Genomic DNA, 23170 nt, shown 5'->3' with positions numbered 1-23170 from the left:
ATGTGTCATTTGCAATACTTATATCTCTCTACAGCTGTTATCTCCTTTTCCCCCCCACATGCTGTATGTAATGAAACAGTGAACATTTTCTGGAAGCTGTGCCAGGGACACCGAAGGGCATGTTGCAGGCATCCGTACGTGCCTGGGTGGTCTCTTTATATGCAGTAATTTGTCATCCTTAGATGTCATATTGCATGAACTGCCATCCCAGGTAAAATCCAACTATTAGCAAACAGCAGAGCTAAGTCTACCTAGTGTAAACTCTTTCTCTTTTAATCCTCTTGCTTATCACACTGGCAGGCAACATTGGCTGATATGACATAGTCACTCTTAGAAAAAGCACTCGAGATTTTATTTAATGTTTAGTAGTAGTTGTAAAATATAAAGTGATTTTGACTTTTGCATATTGTTTTTTTGTCTTAAATATCAAATCAAATTGAAAATTCAATATAAACTGCTCAAAGAAATTAAAGGAACACTTTGAAAACAATCATGCTGGTTATCTGTACTGATATGGACTGGATAATGTGTCAGGAACGAAAAGGATGCCACAACACTTTTGATGGAAATGAAAATTTACAACCTACACAGGGGCTGAATTCAAAGACATCCCGAAAATCAAAGTGAAAAAATGATGCGGCAGGCTCGTCCATTTTGCCAAAATTTCATTGCAGAAATTCCAAATTATGTTCAGTAGTTTGTATGGCCCCCACGTACTTGCATGCATGCCTGACAGCGTCAGGGGGGACATGCTCCTAATGAGACAATGGATGGTGTCCTTTGGGATCTCATCAAGCACCAGGGCATCACTGAGCTCCAGGACAGCTTGGCGGTGTCGGATGGACCGAAACATAATATTCCAGAAGTGCTCTACTGGATTTAGGTCAGGCGAGCATTGGGGCCAGTCAATGCTATCAATTCCTTCATCCTCCAGGAACTGCCTACATACTCTTGCCACATGAGGCTGAGAATTGTCGTGCACCAGGAGGAACTCAGGACCCAGTGCACTGCAATGAGTCCAAGGATTTCATCCCGATACCTAATGGCAGTCAAGGTGCCTAGCCTGTAGAGGTCTGTGCGTCCCTCCATGGATATGCCTCCCCAGACCATCACTGACTCACCACCAAACCGGTCATGCTGAATGATGTTACAGGCAGCATAACGTTCTCCACAGCTTCTCCAGACCCTTTCACATCTGTCACATGTGTTCAGCATGAACCAGCTCTCATCTGTGAAAAGCCCAGGGTGCCAGTGGTAGACCTGCCAATTCTGTTATTCTATGGCAAATGCCAATCGAGCTCCATGGTGCCAGGCAGTGAGCACAGGGCCCACTAGAGGACGTCGGACCCTCAGGCCACCCTCATGAAGTCTGTTCCTGATTGTTTGGTCAGAGACATTCACACTAGTGGCCTGTTGGAGGTCATTTTGTAGGGCTCTGGCAGTGCTCATCCTGTTCCTCCTTTCCCAAAGGAGCAGATATATGCCCTGCTGATGGGTTAAGAACCTTCTACGGCCCTGTCCAGCTCTCCTAGAGTATCTGCCTGTCTCCTGGATATCTCATCCATGCCCTTGAGACTGTGTTGGGAGAAAAAGCAAACCTTCTGGCAATTCCACATATTGATGTGCCATTTTGGAGAAGTTGGACTACCTGTGCAACCTCTGTAGGGTCAAGGTATCGCCTGGTAGTAACACCGACTGTAGCCAAATGCAAAACTGGTGAAAAAACAGATGAGGAGGGAAAAAAGTCAATGGCCTCCACCTGTTAAAACACTCCTGTTTTGGAGGTCGTCTCATTGTTGCCCCTCTAGTGCACCAAAGCAGCTGAAACTGATTAACAACCCCCTCTTCTACTTAACTGATTAGATCAATAGCCCACTTCATTAAAGTGTTCCTTTAATTTTTTTAACCAGCATACCAAGACCTACTCTGAGTTTCTGTGATTTGGAATTTAAGGTAAAGATTTATTATTCCAGATTTCAGGCTAAGAGTTTTTGATAGGATTAGGGTTTTGTAGTGTATGTCATGGAGGTTGATTAGCATTCAATTTATGATCATCCACTGTATATAATTTTTTTTTCTAATAAATTGTAAGGGCTAATAAACCCCAGGAACATATTTCTCCTTTTTTAAATTATTTTAGTGAGAAAGAGTGCCATTGCAAAACTGAGAGGTGGTTAACATCAGCACCCGTACCACGTGGGTGTCGCTTTCCAAAAGAAAGAAAAATTTAGTGAGATTGGGTGTACTCTAAGTTGTGTGATGGCTGCTGTAACATGAGTGTTTTTCTTTTGGTTTCATACAGCACTTCATTTATTAATTTATTAATAATTATTTTCTAAATATTTATATGTAAATATATTTTGTGTTGCAGGGTGTCCAAGTACTGAGACCTTTGTTCACATTTTATGTTACAGCTGGTAAAATAAATTCACAGGAGAGAAGGACAAAATATTGTGTGACCTCTGTCTTAGATCCAAATTAAAATAAATCACAACCTAGAGAGGAGTGCCAGAGGTTACAAATAGCTGACCATCCTATTGATTACAGGCATTTGGCTTGTTTTACTGTTACAAATTAATCTCTGATAGAATAAAAGTTTGTTTTGAGTTTCATTAGGATTTTTCTCAGTATTTTAAGTCCTTCTCCATGCCTAACTGTGGATTTTGTTTCTTTCATCTCCCGATACAACGAGAAGGTGTTTTTTCTCCACTATTTTCCATCTATGGCATAGCAATAACGCAAATTAGTACAGTTTTTAATGGATCCAGACAACAGAACTAATCAAATTAAGCAGAAGTCAGTACGCAGAATAAGTGTCAACTAAAGAATAAGGACAAAGGTAAATTGTTACTGTAGAACAATCATAAAAGCTTCAGAAAATCACGTCCTGCCCACATCCCGCTCAGCATCAACGGTTTAGATGTGGAGATTGTTAGGAGTACCAAGTTCCTCGGTGTGCACTTAACTGAGGAACTTACGTGGACACATAACACCTCATCACTAATCAAGAAAGCCCAGCAGAGACTACACTTCCTGAGGCGGCTGAATCAAGCACGTCTTCCCCCTTCCATCCTCACCATGTTCTACAGAGGCATCATAGAGAGTGTCCTGACCAGCTGCATCACTGTCTGGTATGGCAACTGCAACATATCCGACCGCAAGCGCCTGCAAAGGATAGTGAAGACAGCAGAGAACATTATTGGGGTGCCTCTCCCTTCACTACAAGACATATTTTACAAACGCTGTGTCCGCAAGGCCTGCAGCATTGTGCAGGACCCCTTACACCCCTCACATGGACTTTTCACACTTCTGCCATCCAAGAGAAGATATTGCAGCATCAAAGCCAAATCTGCGAGGCTGCAGGAGAGTTTTTACCCCCAAGCTGTTAGACTCCTTAACACCAGGCTGCCCCCTGGGACCTTCCACACGGCCTCAACCTCCTCTACAAAACAGAACTTTTATACATGAAAACCACTATCCTGCAAAGAACTGAAAATCTCATACTGACCTCTAAGGATTTATGAAACATTCTGACCTGTCATTGTTTACACACGTCTTAAACAACTATTATCATACACTGATAATTTCTGTATTATCTATATCTATTATTTATTATTTATTTACTTATTATATTACATATCTTACACATCAATATTGCTGCTACTTGTTTGTCCTATCTTTGCACAATGTCTTGTCTTGTTTGTTTGTGTTTTAATTATAAATTTTAAAATTTTTATTCTATTTTTAATTTACTATTTGCACATCATGTTGTTACACTGTGGACCCTGAGCTTCGCAATTTCGTCTATCTGTATACTTGTATATGGTTGAGATGACAATAAAGTTCACTTTGACTTTGACTTTGACTTTGAAAAGCCATAATTACTGGAAACATAAGAGACTTTAAAAAGCACAAATGAAACACACATGATGGTGGCAGGCAGTGTGGCATAGTGGGCTTTAGACTTTAGACCCTGAGGTTGTTGGATCAAACCCCACTACTGGCACTGTGTGACCATCAGCAAGTCAATTCACCTGCCTATGCTCCAAATGGGAAAAACAAAAGAAATGTAACCAATTTTTTATCTCTCAAATGTTGCAAGTCATATTGAATAAAGGCGTTAGCCAAAACAATAAATAATAATGACTTGAGGTATGGAAATGCAGCTGCTAGTTAAACTAAGTAAGACACAGCTGATGTATTTAAATAATGTAAACTGTTGCCTAGCAGCCAAGGTAAAAGTAGGCGTGGCTAACGCGAGCAAAGGCATATAAAGAGTACAGCTTTACATTCCTCTCAGATCTCAGGACTATGAATGCTTTTGCCATAAGTATTTTGAATATGTTATATTTTGGAGAATTATTCTACTATTCTAAGGTTTGCTCTATTTTTTATTTTTTGTGTGGTTAAAAATTAAATATTTTTGTGTTCTCCTGCATTGCCTTTGTGAGCAGTTTTGTTTGATGGTTACTATATAGTTACTAATGACAATGTCAGAAGTCACTAGTGACCTGACTTTAGGGGTCATGGGATTTAAAGGTTGATCTTTTAGGTCACTTCCTCATTTAAGTTTGGGATGCCACAAAGAAATAAACAAAGTTCATTCATGATGCTTTTTCTAAGTCTTAAGTTTTTCTAAGTTTCTGTACCCCTTTTCTGATTTTTCGACTTCGTGTTTTACAGATAAGTTTTGTCGCTAAGCACTTTTTGATCTCCCAGTTTTTGACTTTGGCTTTGGTATAACTCCTGTTTATCTCCCAAACCTTTCATTCTTTTAACAAAACACCAGCTTGACGACTGGTAGATGTTACAGCATTAATACCTCCAATAAAGCGTTTTATTCTGTTATTGTTTTTTTGTTTTGGACAAACATTGAATGGACAAAATAGACTTTTCAAGTAACTCCTTATTGATCTCACACAGATGGTTCAAATTTAGTATATTGATTAGAGTTATTTTTGTAAAAGATTTGTTGTATTTGATGCCTGATGTGAAATTACACAACTTTTCATTAGGGTGACTATGGACAATGATATTGTCCTGTTAAGGACAAGTCTTGTGTTGCACAAGACCACTCTTGCTTTGTTTTTGCATTATTCCCCATTGACATAGGCTGAAATGTGCATTACTGGCTTGGAAGCTTTCATTGTGACGCTTGCTGTATTTCTTTGTTTGTGACAATGGGTGAATTTCTGGCTGCTGTGAAGATGTACAGTAATTTTTTAGTGTTCGCTTTATACTCGCTGTATAAAGGAAATGGAGACAATGATGAATAACCAGGCCCTCGACCTTTCATCAGGTTTATTAAAGTGATAACGATGGCTAGAGATGAAAGTACCAAGTGCCTACCTCTGTTATCTGAGAGCTGCACATTCACTTACAGATTGGATTTATTTTATTTTCATAAAAAATGTTAACCAGGTTTCATTTTTAGTGAAAAGATTTTTTTCATATCTCTTTGGAAGCTTTGCATGTAATTATGTTGGGTGGGGATGGAGGTCAGCAGATTAGAGAACTTTGTGTTTCAGTGGCCCAGTGCTAAAAAAGATGTTAACACGTTTGTGCCACAATCTGGAAGCATTTGAAAGACATTTGACATTACTTTTGACATTTCTATCTAGTTTTATACATCATTTTCATAATATGCATCATTTTATACATCAAATAATTGTCATATGGGGCAGTGATTTCATTTTGGAAGCACTGCAGGTCTCCTTTACTAATAGTAGGAAATTGTAGTCACTTTACAATAAAAATGTTGCTTTATTCAGAATTGTTGAAGGAGGTCAAAACCATGGGAACCTTCAGAGAAATTCCACATTAGCCTTCATTTGGACTTGTGGGTTGAGTTCTTCTCTTGTTTTGAAGATTTGGTTTAAATATTGGATTGCAAATGTACTAGACTGCTTAATGTATTGAACTTCTATCTCTATTGTTAAAAATACATAAAGAAGTTAGAAAACAAACGCATTACGCATCATTCAAGTGCATTTGAGGAAAGTGTAAGCACGCAGCTATCGATGTGCTGAATTCAGAAGCCAGGTTCTAGAGCAGAGGTCTCCAGCTCCAGCCCTGAAGGGCTATAGTGGCTACAGATTTGTATTCTAACCCTGTTCTTAATTACTAACCTGTTTCTGCTGCTATCTAACTTATTTTGAATTTATTTTAATTGACTTTCTCAGGCCCCGTGCTTCTTTATCCTTAATTAGCAGCCAAACAGTAATGAGATACAAAATGAGCCAAACAGGACCAGCAGACTGTGTACATCATACCGTAGCTCAAAATAAAGAAAGGTGAAGGTCTCAGGATTGTTGATCTGCTCAGGTCCCCAAAACATTTTAACTTTGCTATTACAAAAGAGAAAATCTACATTTTCAGACATTTCTGCTATTGCACAATAAGAGCAGCAACAAGCCATGGAATTAAAGAACAGGTTTAATTAACAACAAGAATTGGCACCCAATTAAGCAACTGGTTGGAGTTTGAGGCCCACACTTAGATAGTCTTCTGTTGGCTCTCTCTCTTCATATTTCATTTCTGTTTGGGTGCCATTTAAGGAAAGAAATTAAACGATTCAGAGAAATGATGAAGAAATTCAAGGGAACAAATCTTAAAAACAGGTCAATTAAAATTAATTCAAAAGAAGTCAATTAGCAGCAAAAACAGATCACTAATTAAGAAAAGGGTTAGAATGAAAACTTGCAGGCACTGTGGCCCTCCAGGACCGGAGTTGTGGACCCCTGTTCTAGAGCCTCTTTAATATATTCAAGGGTTTCAGGGGCCAGAAGCTGTCCCACCAAGACTAGGCAGAAGGCAGAAAGCAAGGCTGGACAGGACAGTAGTCCATCACAGGGACCACCCTCACTGATTTGCCAGCTAACATAACCTAAATCAAAAAAAAAAAAAAAACTTTTGTGTTAATAATTCCTTCTTTGCTTTAGTATGTTTGGCCATAGTAATTACCATGAAATGGGACCTGGAAAGCTATTCAGCTATGATAAATGTGAGGGAATAATATGAGTGAAAGGTAAACTTTATTACCACGACTGCCCATTATGGATGCCAGGTGAATGTGACACTCTTATGATAAATTACAGTGTCATTGAAATTGTGAATCATTATTAACTGTAGCTAATGGAGCCTGTGAGGTCAGTTTAGTGTAAGGTAAATACTGAGGACATTTTTGTTTGCTCAGTACACAGAGGCTTACTTGCTTCATAACTAGATAACCTTTTGTTTTCCTTGCTTGCATTTTATACTTTAATGATTAGGGAGATGATTTAACTTCTGTGTTACAACTTAAACATTGTAAGATACTTCTGTAGGGAAGACTCATAAAGCACGGGCAATTTTCTTGATAAAGAGGTTTCTGCATGCGTATCTGTTTGCCATCAGTATCAAATATCAGAGGTGAGAAAGAGGAAAAAATACAAAATATACAAGTGTAAAATACAAAAGTAAATTACAGGGGTGCCTTGGATTGTGAGAATAATTCATTCCGGAAACATGCTTGTAATCCAAAGCACTCGTATATCAAAGTGAATTTCCCCATTAAAAATAATGGAAACTCAGATGATTCGTTCTACAACCCAAAAATATTCATATAAAAATGATTAATACAAAATATAAAGTAAAAATACATAAAACAAATTAACCTGCACTTTACCTTTGAAAAGAATCGTGGCTGGTGTGAGGGAGACAAGAGGAGGAGTAGGAGGAGGAGGACGACGACTTTCACTCTAACTAACAGAATCACTGCTATCTGTTGATTTACTGGAATCTTCTTCTTTTTTTGTGACTTTAACAAGGTAACCTATACAATAACAGTTGCTTTACCTGAAGAGTCACTTTACGCACTGTAAGGTTTCTAAACTCTTTTGGGAAGCCGCCAGCTTCCAACGCTGTAGTAGTTCGCTGCAAAAGCGAATCCGAAAAGATCGCTGACACGCTATAAGCGCCTGCCGTCGATGGGTGATGCAAGGAACATTATAAATGTAAGGGCACAGTATTATTTGGCCATTAACCTGGCCATGACGCTGCCTGATTGCTGTGTCTGTGTATAGTTAGTGGCAGATCCCGCTACAAAAAAATAACCGTGCCGTTCCTGTTTCAAGCTGAATAAAGCTGGTGTCGCTAAAGTACAGAGACTCAGTTTCGTGTTTTGGGGTGCAAGACAGGCACTCACACGTTACAATACACACACGTGGTCACAATGCTATAGTAAACAGTTCGTACGGATGTTGACTATACAAGTGAGGCACGCCAACAGAGACCAAGAATGGGAGACGATTACCCACAATCCCACTGCAAGAGAGAGAGGAGAACCATCGGTTCAGTTGTGATCATGTGACGCTTGGCAGACAAAGCATATACGTACTCCTCGTATGGCAAGACCTCGCTCATTTATCAAATTAAAATTTTAGCTCATCTTGCAAAACACTTGCAGACTAAGTTACCCGCAATCCAAGGTTTTACTGTAATTAATTTGTAGTCAAAGTTGCAATGCTTTTTAATGGGAGATTCTGAAAATGTAAAACTTTGTAAAGTACGATCTGATCAAGATATTGTTCATGAAAATTGAACTGTAGTGACAAATTTACTCTAAGAATAAGAGTGGTAGGTTTCAGTAAAAATTGGTCCACTGAGAGCCAAGTTGTTTTATTTGGGTAGATAGACAGGCAGATGGACATGGCTATCGCAGTAGTTGCTTCTCGTGTCATATGCAAGTGCATTTAAAAAGACGCCAATTAATAATAATAATAATAATAACTTTATATAGTACCTTATCATACATTAACATGCAGCCCAAGGTGCTTTCCACAAATTAATTATCAAAAACAATAAAGATATACCATAGTTACTTGGATATTATCATTAATTAATATTACAATCATTTCAAATAAATGTAAGTATACTAAATAGAAAATCAACCTGGGCATTGGTAAACAGAATATAAACACTAAAGTGCAAAACAAACCTTCTCTCTTATCAGAAACAGATTGATACTGTTTTCTGATTAAAAGCCTTATACATTAAATTGGCAAGAGAACAACCAGATCTAATTTACATATACTGTATATATAAAAATAAATATATTACAGTATATATCTACATTTGACTTAAGCATGTGTAAATGCAACACGTTATATAGAGACAGATTGATATTATTAAAGTCAGTGAAAAGATACCAAAACAAATCAAACAGTCCATAGCTGTCCATAGCTGTTGATTAAGGACGTAGACGGAGTTCTTGATTCCTGAATGTGATTAGGTGATGTGCCTTTGAAAATTTACAAAATAATGTTCAAATTGGCCATATATATCAATGTTACATTTGCTAAATTTAAGAATGTATTCCTTCCATCTCACCATTATGTTTTGAAGCCACTTATTTCACTGATTATTCCATCACTGGGCTTTGGAAGTTATAGCCAACGCCAGCTGTACTGGATGCAAGCCAAACTCATCTAGTAATGCAAAGAAATGCCTACATAAGAACAACCAATGATCGCAGGTCTAATTGATTCAGGCAGCACATTTTTATGTTTTTCAGCACCTGATTGAGGAGTGGGTTGAACATAAAAAATGGAGTACACCACCACTTCAGAAGTTGACTTTCATTCTTAGAGCTGTTTTGAATGTACCTTATGGAAAAAAGTTAGTACAATTAGTATAAAAAGCTCCAGGCACCAATAAGGAGTTTGCTCCCATTTTTAAAATTTGTCCAAACATTTTTATTTTGTGACTTTCAAGCAACCCATTTAAATGGGCGAGGGTGGTTCAAGCAGCATGTGAAGGCAAGGCCCACATTTGGGTCTTCATGAGTAAACTGTGCTGGTACACACTAAGGAAAAGAATTGTGGTGTGCTTGTTGATAGCTTTGACAGCTTCAGTCCTGAGAGTTGCAGGGCTATATTTACTGAACTTATAAACAGAGTTTCTAGCAGTTGGTTGGAGTTGGATTCTGGGATCACTGGCATGAGTCTGTTCAATCCAAAAACAACATTATTTATACACTTGTGTCTGGAAAACAACTTCAAGAGTCAATGAAGGCAGGAGACCAGAAAGTAGAGATTAGCAAATCCCACTCTGGTACCTTTGTCTAGCTGTTAGGTGGCATAGTGCCAGCTGGCATTGGGTAATCATTAACTTAAGTCTGCCCGCTTAAAAGTCTTTGTCTTATCACACTTTATTGAATTCTTCCGCCATCTCCCTCCAGTTGATTGCTTAATGGAGATTTATCCCTTAAATGTACTCTTTTATATTTGCTTTCATCATAAATACCAGAATATTGTTTATTTTCTAAGAGGCATGTACACATTTCTTTCAGAGTTATAAAAATGAAAACGCCAGAGTTGTGTCTCAAAGTGCTCTCCAAACAAAGAGTAGATTAATGCTTATGGGCAACCTGCCTTTATTAAGGTCTCCTCACAATATACTGTTTAATTTCAAGGTTCTGCATTTGTCATAATATGAACAATAACATGGAGAGCTGGCTCACCATATTTTCTGGACAGTCAGATATTAAGCTGGGTGCATGATATTACTGTATAAGACAGGATCTGGCATCACTGAAACATATGGAGGAATATTTTGGACAAAATCAAATAAATAAAGGCATTGTGAAATGTGACAATATGATAATAAAAACAGAATGATATCTGAGCATAAATAATTAATAATAATAGTTTCATTACTTAGTTCTTTATGTACTTAGCTATTTCTTTGTTTATTTATTTCAGCAAACACCACATGCAACATGAAATACACACAGTAATGAAAACTGTCCTTTTCAACCATTGAACGCGAGAGTGTGGGATCAGCAGATTATCAGTAGGGGTGCACATTAATCTTCTGCCATCAAGGGGTGTATTTATAGCTGGATATTTCAGATGCAGACTCCTGAATGGATAACACATTTTGAGCTTCTTGAATTAAAATGGCTGTTTTGCAGCAGTAATTCTGGCCACACTTTTTTATATTTTTTTGCACTTATTTGTACCATGGATGTGTGCATTCACAACTTGGAGTTTGTTCTTTGTTTATCTTGAGCATCTTTTGGGTCAAAGGAATGGGGAAAGACTATGAGCATCTTCTCTACCAACGGTTCACCAATTGAAACATCGTACTCCTTAGAACCCAACTTTCAACTTTGATGGGTGAAAATGACAGTTTTAATTTCAAGACTTTATTTCATGTTACATGGCATTACTGAAATACATAAATGAAGAAATTATTAAACAAACTAGTGACTAGGAGCCTGATCGAATCGGGCTACAAATTCTACGTTTGTGAAATCCATACATTCTCTGCAAAGAATTATTTGTTTTTATTAATTCCTTGAAATGATTTTGTTATCATGGCACTGATTAGTGCTTAATATAGACCTTTTCGACCGATGTAATGAAGAGCTTCCTGTTTAAACGGGGCTGCAAGACGTGAACTCAGCTCTTCGGCGCACCTCATTTGATTTTTTCCGGCAAACAAATTTTCAAAACAAACCGTATTTTATGACTGTAATCAGAATCGGAGTAATAATTATGTTGGCGTGGTCATTTTAGATCTGAGATCGGCTAAAATTTAAACAATGACCGTTGTTAATACCCAGCCGTCATTACTCAGTTTGCCAATAGATGTCAGAAGGACGGATGCCAAAACCGAACTGGCCAAAGATAGATTTCGACGTACCAAGCAAATGGCGATACGTTCTAAATTACTTACGGTTCCGGAGCTGTCGAAGGGTTTAAGTCAGTCGACGATGTTAGTCCTGGAAAGTACGCCCCACCAAACCAACGTTCCAAAAAACAGCCGAACTTACTGTTATCTGCTCGAACCAACACTGACTTACTATACTCGGCCATCCAGCGGCGTCACTGAAGCATTCGAACATTCTTAACCAATCATGCAATACTGCGTCCGCGTTTGCCACGTTATGTTCTAACTACAGAGGCAGAGTCCCATTGCATGGTTCTAACTTGTATTGAGTCGAGGTATTGATGCGAACACCATACATACGGGGTATTGATGCGAACACCATACATACGGATAGTATCAAATTATATATAAGGTTACATAAAAGAAATAAGCAACAAAAATATTTCATACCATATTTAACTATTTATGCTTACATATAATAGTGTTTTTATTCATTTATTGTTACATTTTAGAGTACCTTTATTTATGTCTTTATTTATTTCATTGTGTCCAAAAAAGCATGGCTTATTGCATCTACATCTAGTTATAGTTTGTTATGCTGTTTATTATGTTGTTTTTGAGCTATTGTAAAGTTTTAATTTCCCCTTAAGAACAAATAAAGTATACCAACAACAATACGTCTACATAATGTCTCACTTGGACTGGGACAGCCAAGTCAGAAGTTTTCTTGTCTTTCTTTTTAATTTTCATGGTTTGTTATTCTGGTGTCTTTTTGGACCAAAGCGTGTGTTTATTTATTTTTTTATTAAAAAGCCAAATTTCCCCCTGGAGACAAATTTCTGTCTGTTTGTCTGTCTCTCTGATACATATGCCTGTTTAAAACAAGTGGCCAAAAGTGAGAATGCGCAAGCAACTAGAACACAAGTTTTTTAAGGAGAGCTTCTTTTTCAATCATTGCAGTTCTTTTATTTACAGGTCCTTTTATACCAGATTAGCAAATAATAATTAACAATAACTGACTCTTTTAAGAACTGAGAAATAAAAGCTGTGAGCATTTCCTTAGCAGAATTCCTTCATTAGTGAGCTCCAGAAGTGACCTAGCAACCTTTCTTGTAGCACCTCTAGCCATAAGAATGATGGCTCACATAGCTAGAAGTGATACAACATCCTTTAGCCCTACTTAGACAATTTATCTCCCTCTGGTTTATGTTTCCCTCCTGAGATTTTTCTTCTCACTGATGCTTCTGATCCCGAGCTGAAAAGAGTGAGAAACCTTCTTTAAGGTATCTGGAGTCCTCCCTCCTCTCCTCTGTGTTGTTCTCTGTGGCACTGTATTAGTCCACATGACAAAGTGAACTTTGATAAGCAATTCCCCAGCACATTGTATTTTCAGGTAAATCTAATACTTTTACATCATTTTGAGTTTTCTTCAGGTCTCTAGATTCCCTCTGCATCTCAGAAGCAGAAGAAGATGTCTAGTTAGACAAGCCACTGCACGTGATGTTCTTCATTGTGTAATATGACTGCAGCTTTTCTGTTTGCCTGGATATCCTGCTGGCACCCCAACACAGTTGCAAGTAATGGATTGATGTGACTGCTTGAGCTTTGCTCTTCTGTGTTTGTATTCTACTGTGAGAAATGGGCTTGATCTGTTCAAGGTCAAAATAAACTTTATTATTGAAATATGAAATTCATTTGGTCTTCATTTTTTTGGATTGCAAGAAAATGACAAAAATTCCGGAGTAAAAACACTTCTGTATAGAATGTGTGTTTATTTCAACCATTCATTCTGATTCACTGCTTTGAGCATTTTATTTGGACAGTTCTTTACCACTGTATACTCCATATATATATATATATATATATATATATATATATATATATATATATATATATATATATATATATGTTCATTTTTGTTCCAAGGGTGTGGACTTTTTCTATTATAACAAGGTATTTGGCAATCATGTCTGTTAAGTGTCTTGGGGGTCCATATGCCATGTGTGTCTTTGTGTGTAGGATGTGGAGCTCTAAGGTGGGAAAGAGCAACAGTCTCTCAAATGGAAAAAGAGGGAATAAATTCAAAAAACCGGCATGAAATTAAACATTAACAGTGAGCAAGGGAAGAAACAAATACATCATGTGAACAGACAGTATAAGAAATGCCCAAGTGTGTGGCTTTTAGCCTCTTTACTAGAGGTGACTATCTTATTGTAGACATGTTTTTGTATATTCCTCTGTGAATAATATCTAACTTTATTTTTTCATTGGATTAGTATCTCAGGCTTGGTCACTTCCTATATGCAAGTTCTTTCCATGCTCACTTGAATACTTCAGCTTTCATCCACATCCTAATGATATTTAGGTATATTTATTGCGACCTCTAAGTATGTACTGTCTAAAGTCCAGTTTTGCCAAGATGGGCTTGTGTTCCCATAGTCTGAAAAACAAGGTTAGGAAAATGAATTGATGAATGGACATCATACTGCTTTGTAATACATATTTGCTGCAAATTATTTTACAAAATGTATTTGATTCCTGCTGTACTGACCTTTGCACCTTCTCCTTCTGTATTTGTAGGCTTTTCCTCAGGTGCTCTGGCTCAGTACGAGGCAGAGTGAGTGTTTTCACGAGCATATTGTACAATGGACTAGTGTCCACCTAGAGTTGGTTCCTTGACTTGTTCCAGCCTTCAATCACCCTGATTTGGATTAAGCAGGTTTAAATATGTGAAGCTGTGATTTTATGATTTCAGTCTTTTACATGCACTCTTTTTTGGAGCAAAGTGTTGAAAAGACGCTTGGAGGACCTAGATATTCACCCTCAAGGGTTTTAGACATTTAATGCTGTAGCCAACGTACAAAAATATACAATAAACATAAATTAAATAAATAGAATAAAATACAATACAAACCAGCAGTAGATTGAAAACAAGCCAATGAATATGAGGAAGGAACCATCAGTATCATTGGAGGTCATGGAAAGCTAGAGAATAGAACTGCATCTTAAATCTTGTTTTAAACAGTTCTGCTGAGGGTGACGTTAATGTCATTAGGTAAAGAATTCCACAGACGAGGTACAGCAGCTGTAAATGCCCTGTCCCCTTAGTTTTGCACTTAGTGTGAGGGACAACAAGAGACAACTGACCGGTAGGTCTCAGCTCTCTGGATGGCTGGTGTCAAACACATAATTCAGATAAATAAGTGAGAGCAAAACCCATGTATTGATTTAAAAACCAGCAGCAAAATTTTAAAATCAATTCTGAAACTAATAGGCAGCGAGTATAAAGAGGTTAAAATTGGAGATTCAGAATCAAACTTTCCTGCCCCAACCAAAAAACAAACAGCAGCATTCCGGACCTAATGCAACCTGTGTGTAAGGCAGGGGTCCCCAGCTCTGGTCCTGGGGGACCACCATGGCTGCAGGTTTTCATTCTAACCTTTTTCTTAATGAGTGACCTGTTTTTGCTGCTAATTAACTTCTTTTGAACTAATTTTAATTGACTTGTTCTTGAAGACTCAGACCCCTTAATTGTTTCTTTATCCTTAATTAGCATAATGAGATACAAAATGAGCCAAAACTGGTGTCCAAAGTACAATGTCTGAAAATAAAGAAAGATGAAGGTCTCAGGAATGTCAATCTGCTCAGGTCCCCAAAACATTTTAATAGAGCTCTTAGAAAGAAAAAATCAAAAATCTCAGAAATGTTTGCTAATGCACCACGAGTGCAGCAACAAGCCATGGAATTAAAGAACAGGTTTAATTAACAACAAGAATTGGCACCCAATTAAGCAACTGGTTGGAGTGAAATTGGTTGGAGTCTGAGGCCCTGACTTAGTTGGACTTCTGTCGGCTCCCTCAGTTCACATTTTATTTCTGTTTGAGTGTCATTTAAGGAAAGAAATGAAACAATTCAGAGGAACGATTAAGAAATTCAGGGGAACAAATCTTTAAAAAGCAATTCAATTAAAATGAATTCACAAGAAGTTAATTAGCAGCACAACTCATTAAAAAAAGGGTTAGAATGAAAACCTGCAGCCACGGTGGTCCTCCAGGACTGGTCTTGGTGACCCCTGGTGTAAGGGATTTGCTGATCCAAGAATGCAAGTTGCAGTAATCAAGCTGAGAAAAGTATTAAAGAGTCCCAAAAACAGACTATAAATGATCTGATAATATTAAATGTGAACTTTACTGAAATAACCATCAAAACAACAGCAACATTTATTACCTCTTCCTTTTATTCTTATAGTTTTCTATCACTTTTGAAGAAAGGTGTACTTTAGTTAATTACTATCTTTTTCTGTAGTTAAAGGAAGACTATACATACAGCCATGTTTTAAAGGAAGTTTTTCCTTTGTGTGATTATATTAAATAATTGTATTCATTCATTTTCTATATCAGGTCTCTTTATGGCTCAAGATGGAAAGGGCATAATGTATTTATGTAGACCCTGTGTGTGATCATATAGTGTAGTAATAGGTAATGAGCACATGTGTATCTGTGAGCAGGGAGGTGTATGGGATGTTTGTGTATTTTATAAGCTTGTGTATCTGAGTGTCTGTGCTCATTTCAGGAGGATCCAGATATAGTACATGTGTGTGTGCACGTGTGTGTGTGTGTGTGTGTTTTGGAAAGGCATCTATGTGTATTGGGGACAAGTCTGTTTACAATTGTGTGTTGTTTTTTGGAAGGTGTACTCTTGAATGTCTTTTTTCAACCAGCCTGTGTGTGCTCTTTTAATTTGAAAGGGCGTATGTATTCACAGTGTGGGAGCCAGGTGTGTGTGTGTGTGTGTGTTTGTGCGTGTGTGTGTGTTTGCTTGCTTGCTTACTAGGAGCAGCTTGGCTCCACTGTGCTGACTCACAGATAGCAGTGCACAGCCGCAGTGCTGAGAGCCCTTCTGCTCTGTGCCACTGATTGAGAAGCCTGGGTTAAAAGGGGAAGACAGTCAGTGGTGAAGGTGGAAAATAAAAACACAGTGATCAGCACTGGGGACCCAATGCATCAGGTAGGATGTATTTATTATCATTATCTTTTTGTACTGAGATGTGTTGATTTCCTGTTTTATTTCTAATAAGCATGGACCAATGTATAATTCTCTTTTGAGTTTGATCCTGATGGGACCACCTGAACACTGTATGTCCTATTTACAGGTTTTGTTCACCAAATAACTTATCGATGAAAAAACTTTGTTTTAGTGTATAAACACTAGTACCACTGTAAAAATGTTATAAATTACCTTTCAGAGCATTGTTTTTTCTTTTATTAATGTCTGCATTATATTTACTAAATGCCTTTTAAAGTTTCTAAAATGCTCAAATGAAAGATTAGCCTCACTTTGAACCCAAGCTCTTAATGTGAAGCAAATTGATGCATCTGTTTATCAGTGAAGCGACTCATGGTTAGGGACGTGCATACGATATGTGACTCATTCATCTGAGATAAGAAAGAGTGTCGATTCTTTGGAGTTAAAGGGATGAAATGCTCTTTTCAAGTGACAATTTAGCTTTGTGTTTTGGAAAGTTCAGTATATCTGTATTGTTGGCACAAAGTGACTTATGAATCAGCATTACACAGTTGTCTCAGCAGTTTTACATTTTATAGTAAAAAACACTCAATCCATGACAAATCATTCACAGAATGTTTTATGCCTCGATCAAATCAGTGGGAAAGTAGTATCTGAGTAGTAGTATACTTTAAATCACAAGATTGCCAGTTCAAATTTCTGTATTTAACTCACTGTGTGATCCTAAAGTCCTGCACTGCAAAAAATGAAATCTAAGCAAGTGAAAAGTATTTATATCATGACATTAAATCTTGTTTTCCTTATTATAAGAATTATTCACTTACCAAGAAATTTGTATTTACTATTATTTAGCTTACTTTAAGAAATCTTGTCAAATAAAATTTGCTTACCCCATTGGCAGATATTTATGCTAAATAAAAGCAGAACAATTGCCAATTACATTTTCTTGTCTTGTTTTGGCATACTGCGGTGGGCTTGGTGCCCTGCCCGGGGTTTGTTTCCTGCCTTGTGCCCTGTGTTGACTGGGATTGGCTCCAGCAGACCCCGTGACCCTGTAGTTAGGATATAGCGGGTTGGATAATGGATGGATGGATGGATGTTTTGCAGTGTGTAATCCAATTGTAAAAACGTATGTCATTAAATGTCCTATATCCTGGTCTTTTAAGTCATGTTGGATAAAAGCACCAGCCAAATATATAATAGTAACAACTGAGTATGTAAGAGAATGAGATGCTACTTAAGTAAAGGTGAATAAGGCACTGGCCCTGGGTGTTAGTGATACTTTTGACTCAAGAAGGGGATGTTTGACAATGATCTGCTAAATTCAGAGTTCTCCAGGGACTGATGCTGTTCTTGTTTTTATGGTGGAGGAAACTGATGCAGAAAACTGTGAGACAGCAAGTGTGCTGAGATCTACATTTAAAAAATGTATTTGTTTGTTTTGAATATATTAATATTATTATTAGTTAGGAGAGGTACTGTCAAGCCATGTACAAAATGTTGTTACCTTATAGTTCCTAAGAAGTTAAAAGTTAAAATCCTGCCCACTCACTGTCTTTATGGAAATAAAACTTTCCACCTTGCCCATATATTTATTTCTAAGTGCTCTATTGCACAATTGGGTCTTTTCTTGCAAACTCTGCTTCTCTTGAGGACTACAGCATCTCATGACCCTGTAGAGGACTAGAAGGGTTCAAAATTATGCATATATGCGTATAATTAGAGTTGTCTATGCAAATTTTGTTTTTAAAAACAAGTTAACTGCCTAAATATTTTAGGCCTTTCCTCTGTAGTATATCACTACTCTCTACTCCTTGTCTGTCTGTGCATGTTCTTCATGCCTTTTACTCCCTGGTGTATACTGGTTTGTATGAACATTTCCTTCCCTTCTGTCCATTCTCTTCCTTACTTAAGGTAACTGGTTTCCGGAGACTGTTTCTGTCTCCATCTGCCTCCTCTGTCTCTGCTAGAGACCCTTACTGTAAATCACTGGTTTCCAGTCCTTGTCACTGATGATCATTGACCTCCTGCAGCTGTGTCAGCTTGGTCTTCATAAAATATTCAAGGAGCTGTTGAGCTCGGTTTTCACTGCAGCCTAATGATTATCGTGGAGAAAAGAATGTCAACTTTCCTAGCCACTGAAGCTAAGAGACTTTTCTTTAGAAGCTGAACCTTACTAATTACCAATCAGAATGGAGATGAAAAAAACAACTCTGTTATTTGTTTCCATTTATTCTTTCAAAAAAATCACTGCCTTTTAAAGTACAGGTTGAGCCGTTCGAAGATTTGCATGCTGTGTATATGGAAATAGCAACTCATGTAAATTTTTACTAAACTGAAAATATTTTTGTTAGTAAAAATTAAAACCATCCATCCTCCAACCCGCTGAATCCGAACACAGGGTCACAGGGGTCTGCTGGAGCCAATCCCAGCCAACACAGGGCACAAGGCAGGAACCAATCCCGGGCAGGGTGCCAAACACACCCACACACTAGGGACAATTTAGAATCGCCAATCCACCTAACCTGCATGTCTTTGGACTGTGGGAGGAAACCCACACAGACACGGGGAGAACATGCAAACTCCACGCAGGGAGGACCCAGGAAACGAACTCGGGTCTCCTAACTGCCAGGCAGCAGCACTACCACTGCGCCACCGTGCCGCCCATTAAAACCATATAACTATTCCAATTTGAATACACGTGTTTTAATTTTCAGCAGGCATTCAAAGTATTCTTTTTACCATAATCATTTATGATTTTTTTTTTCAGATGGCCACTAATTGACACTCAATTGCTCATTTTGAATGACATGGGCTAATAAAACCAGTATCTTCAGTGTTAACCACATAGGGTCATTTCCATGCATGGCCAGGCTATGTAAATCCTCCTTTGAGATGGTGAGTATCGGACCACTCATACACTGGATCTTTATTTCCTTACATGTATCTTTGGTTACTTTTCAGCTGGTCATCCTGATTTGATGGACAGATAACGCTAACAAACAAATGCAGGAGTGGAGTCGTTTAAGAGTGAATCCATAAATGTCAGCGTGACAAGGTTAAGCAATAAATGTCTCCAAAGACAATACTAAACTGTACAGACAAAGTGGTTTTCAAAATGTAGGCAAGAAAGTCAAAGTGCTAATTGGCCTTGTCCCAATTTGTCATCAGGCGACTGCCACCTGTTTGTGAATGTCCCCTGCCTCTACTGTAGCTCAGACCTCACTGGAATTAAATCTTCTTCTCCTATTTATCAAACATTCTTGTGTTCACAGTACAGTGGACCCCTGTGAAGTCGTGGTTCAGAGTTCACAGGCTCAGTTGTTTGCAGATTTTTCCTTAGAACCAAATTAATAATTGTTAGCGGAAACTGCAAATATCCTCTGCAATTTTTTATGGCTTTTTTGTGGCAATGCTGTACTGTAGATAGAACAGGAAGCATCTGTAGAGGAAAACGGGGCTTGGGATGGTGAAAGTAGCCAATAGAATTTGAAACTGCAACTCCCAGCTGTCCCTGCAGTGGTTCTGATTGGTCTTCTGCTGAGGGTGCTGGAGCTGTTGGGGTCAAAGGATGTCAGCGCGGCTTTTAAAAAGGGGGCTGGTGACCAAAAGAAAAAGAAACTTTTTGTAATTTGTGTTTCAAGTTCCTGTCTGTCTGCCTTCTGTTGGGTTACCTGTACTTATTCGTTTTGTCCTGGATCATTTCGTGGTTGGGCTCTGGATTGTCTGCCGTCTCCCTGTGCACATGAGGACTATAAGTGGATTCATGGCCATCCTGCAAAGAAAGGAGAGCTCCTGAACACGTCCACCCGTCTTGACCATTTCAGGAACTACCAGTAGGAGTATCTGTACATTTCCATTCAACGTGTGGATCTCTGGACTGTCTATTTTCATCATTACATTTCATCCGTTGCCGTTTTTCATGGACTTTACTGTGTGTGTTTTGTTTCTGCTTTGTTGTATTTAATGTATAATCGCCGTAAGGGGAACAGGAGTGGTATTGTTCTTTTGTTTATTTCATTTGTTTTCATTACATTCTTTATTTGCTGTTTGATTACTGGTTTATCGCTGGTGTGAATCTTAGCGGCACCGGACCGCTACAGTGTTATTCATTTCTCCTTGCTGCTGATTGACTGCTGCTCTGTGACGTATCTCCAGCTGAGTGTTTTCATGTTTTCCATTTCTTCTTAAAGCCTCAAGATGCAGTTGAAACGCCCTGCACTGTTTAAGGCTTCTGGCAATGAAAACGCTCTTGCATGAATTACAGTACATATAGCAGTAACATCGGTATTTTACATTGTAGCACTGCGGGAGACATAGCAGTACAGTACTGTACAGTATACGGGTTTACCTTTACATTCTTTTTTTAGGTAATGTATTAAGCCGAGTTTGAAATAAAATTAAAGTGCTTTGGGGGCATATTTAGGGTTTAAACTACAAAAATTAGGCACTCAAAATTTGCGTTTTTTCACAATTCGTGGCTGCTCTAGGAACATAACCCCAGTGAATTTTGGGGGTGTACTGTACTACCTAACCCCCAAACAGCTGTACAAGTTGTAACACCCAAGGAGACATTCCTACTTAATGAACCATCTATTGTGGTAATTTACATTACACAACTTTCAGGCCATCCTATTTTGCTCAGCTGAAAGAATTTTCACTCATCTGCCATAATAAGACAGGTGTATGATGTCCTGCTTTATTTAAATCTGGAAAAAATAGTTTTGCTGTATGAGTAACAGTCCAGATTTCTGCGATCACTTAATTGGCTTTGCCTCAGGACAGTATTGTCTCAAAATGGGCCTTCTTTCCACCGGAAAAAACATAGACTTTTTAACATCCCTCTCTTTCTTGAGCTCTAATATAACCAAACAGCGTAGATTCTCCTAGCCAAATGTTGATAGATTACTTTAAAAAATGACACTTGAATAAGGAAGTTTTTTTAATCTTATTTTATGTCTCTACTATTCATTCTATCATATTATTATATCTCTTTCAATAATTATTTCAGTTATTGCACTTCCTGCAAAGCCAGATTTTCTTTTCATTTCCCTGAAAGCTTTTTTTTTTAAACAGAAATAAAACTGTTGTGACATCAAACATTCCATGGAGCATAACTAAATTTATCTGATCTTGATCAAATCTGTTTTGTTCTGTTAATATTCAGTTAGCCAACTGGCTTGTAACTTGCAAGTTTTTGATGATTTTATAACATGAAGAATGAGAGGCAGATACACTGTTCACAGTTGGTAGTTTGCACTTTTAAGAGAGCAGAGCACTTTGGGAGGTGGGTGTCTCCTCATCTTACTCAAATGAATGCAGTTTATTGACTTTCTATTTAAAACATGGGAACATAAATGAAACATTCGCCTTATTCTCATTTCTGAGTGACTCCAAAGTATTAAATATCATCAGACAGTAAATAAAAATGGATATCCCTCAGAGACTGCATGAATTTGGTCCTGGTTTTGGCAAAGGAAGCATTCTGTTTCAGCATTTCAGTAGTCTAAGTGAAGCAGATAACTTAACAGTGATTAATGTCTGATAGAAATGGTGCTTTAGTCATGCTTTCCCTTAGTCTGTAATTTTCCTGTCCTGAAAAATGTACTATATGGATGGAAGATCATAAAACAGAAAGTGAATGCATAGTGTTTGCTTGACGTTTAATGGCTATAAGTTGATGCATTCTAAAAACAACATGGCACAAATCTTTGGAAACAGCAAAATTGCAGATTACAATTAAGATTTTAAATATGCAAATGTAAATCTTTTAAAATGTCATGGAAACAACTGTAGTTTAGGTACTACAAAAATGCATGGATTACTTATCAACAGTTATGTAACAAGACCTTAACAAAGGCTGCTTTTGGCCTTCATAACACCTATGAAGGTGGCTGTTCATCTCTGTGCTGTGTGGCATTTGACGTGCTTTTAAAATTACTTGTTAATATGAAGGATTCACAAGTCTTATATTGAAGTATGCAAGATCAGGAGAAAATTTGTTTCACTGCGCCACCTCAGACCACTCTAAAATGAAGTTATTTTAGCAGGCCACATTGTACAGATGAATAACCACTTTACTGTTGCTTTGCAAGTGTCATTAACACCAGAAGAGGCCATAAGCGTAAATGAGTATTTTTGCAGTACCTAAACTAAAGTGTTACCAATGTCGTTTACATGTTACTGAAGATAATGTATTTTACCCTTGTGATACTTACAAACTCAATTTGAATTAACATTGACCAATATTCTTTCATCTAATGAATTTGGTCAGTTTTCTGGAATAAACTATCAGAAATTAGAATTACTCACAAATATCTGTCTCTTCTGCACGGTCTTACTGTATTAGGCAGTATGGATATACTACAGCTGAAAAAAGTTGAAAGTGTATGCAAGAAAGAAGTAGCAGACTTGACAATGCAACGTAGCAATAACAACATGGCCTTAAACTTTGGCAATCATAAGAACTCATGATCGACTTCAAGAGACA

General features: G+C 37.8%; 1 protein-coding gene across 3 annotated transcripts in view; it reads left to right on the top strand.

Moving 5' to 3' along the window:
• Positions 1–23170, top strand: part of tmem63c (transmembrane protein 63C) — a 192761-nt gene that overhangs the window by 61526 nt on the left and 108065 nt on the right. For 2 of the 3 annotated variants that reach the window (XM_039740991.1, XM_039740988.1), the window contains exon 1: positions 16532–16662. The exons of the other annotated variant lie outside the window; for it this stretch is intronic. The gene's annotated coding sequence lies outside the window, so the exon portion shown is untranslated. Of the gene's footprint in view, positions 1–16531; positions 16663–23170 lie in introns of those variants that run through there. 3 annotated transcript variants of the gene reach the window in all.

This window comes from Polypterus senegalus, chromosome 18 (genome assembly GCF_016835505.1).
Source record: "Polypterus senegalus isolate Bchr_013 chromosome 18, ASM1683550v1, whole genome shotgun sequence".
In the NCBI taxonomy this organism is placed as follows: domain Eukaryota; kingdom Metazoa; phylum Chordata; class Cladistia; order Polypteriformes; family Polypteridae; genus Polypterus; species Polypterus senegalus.
This window is presented reverse-complemented; position numbering and strand designations above follow the sequence as displayed.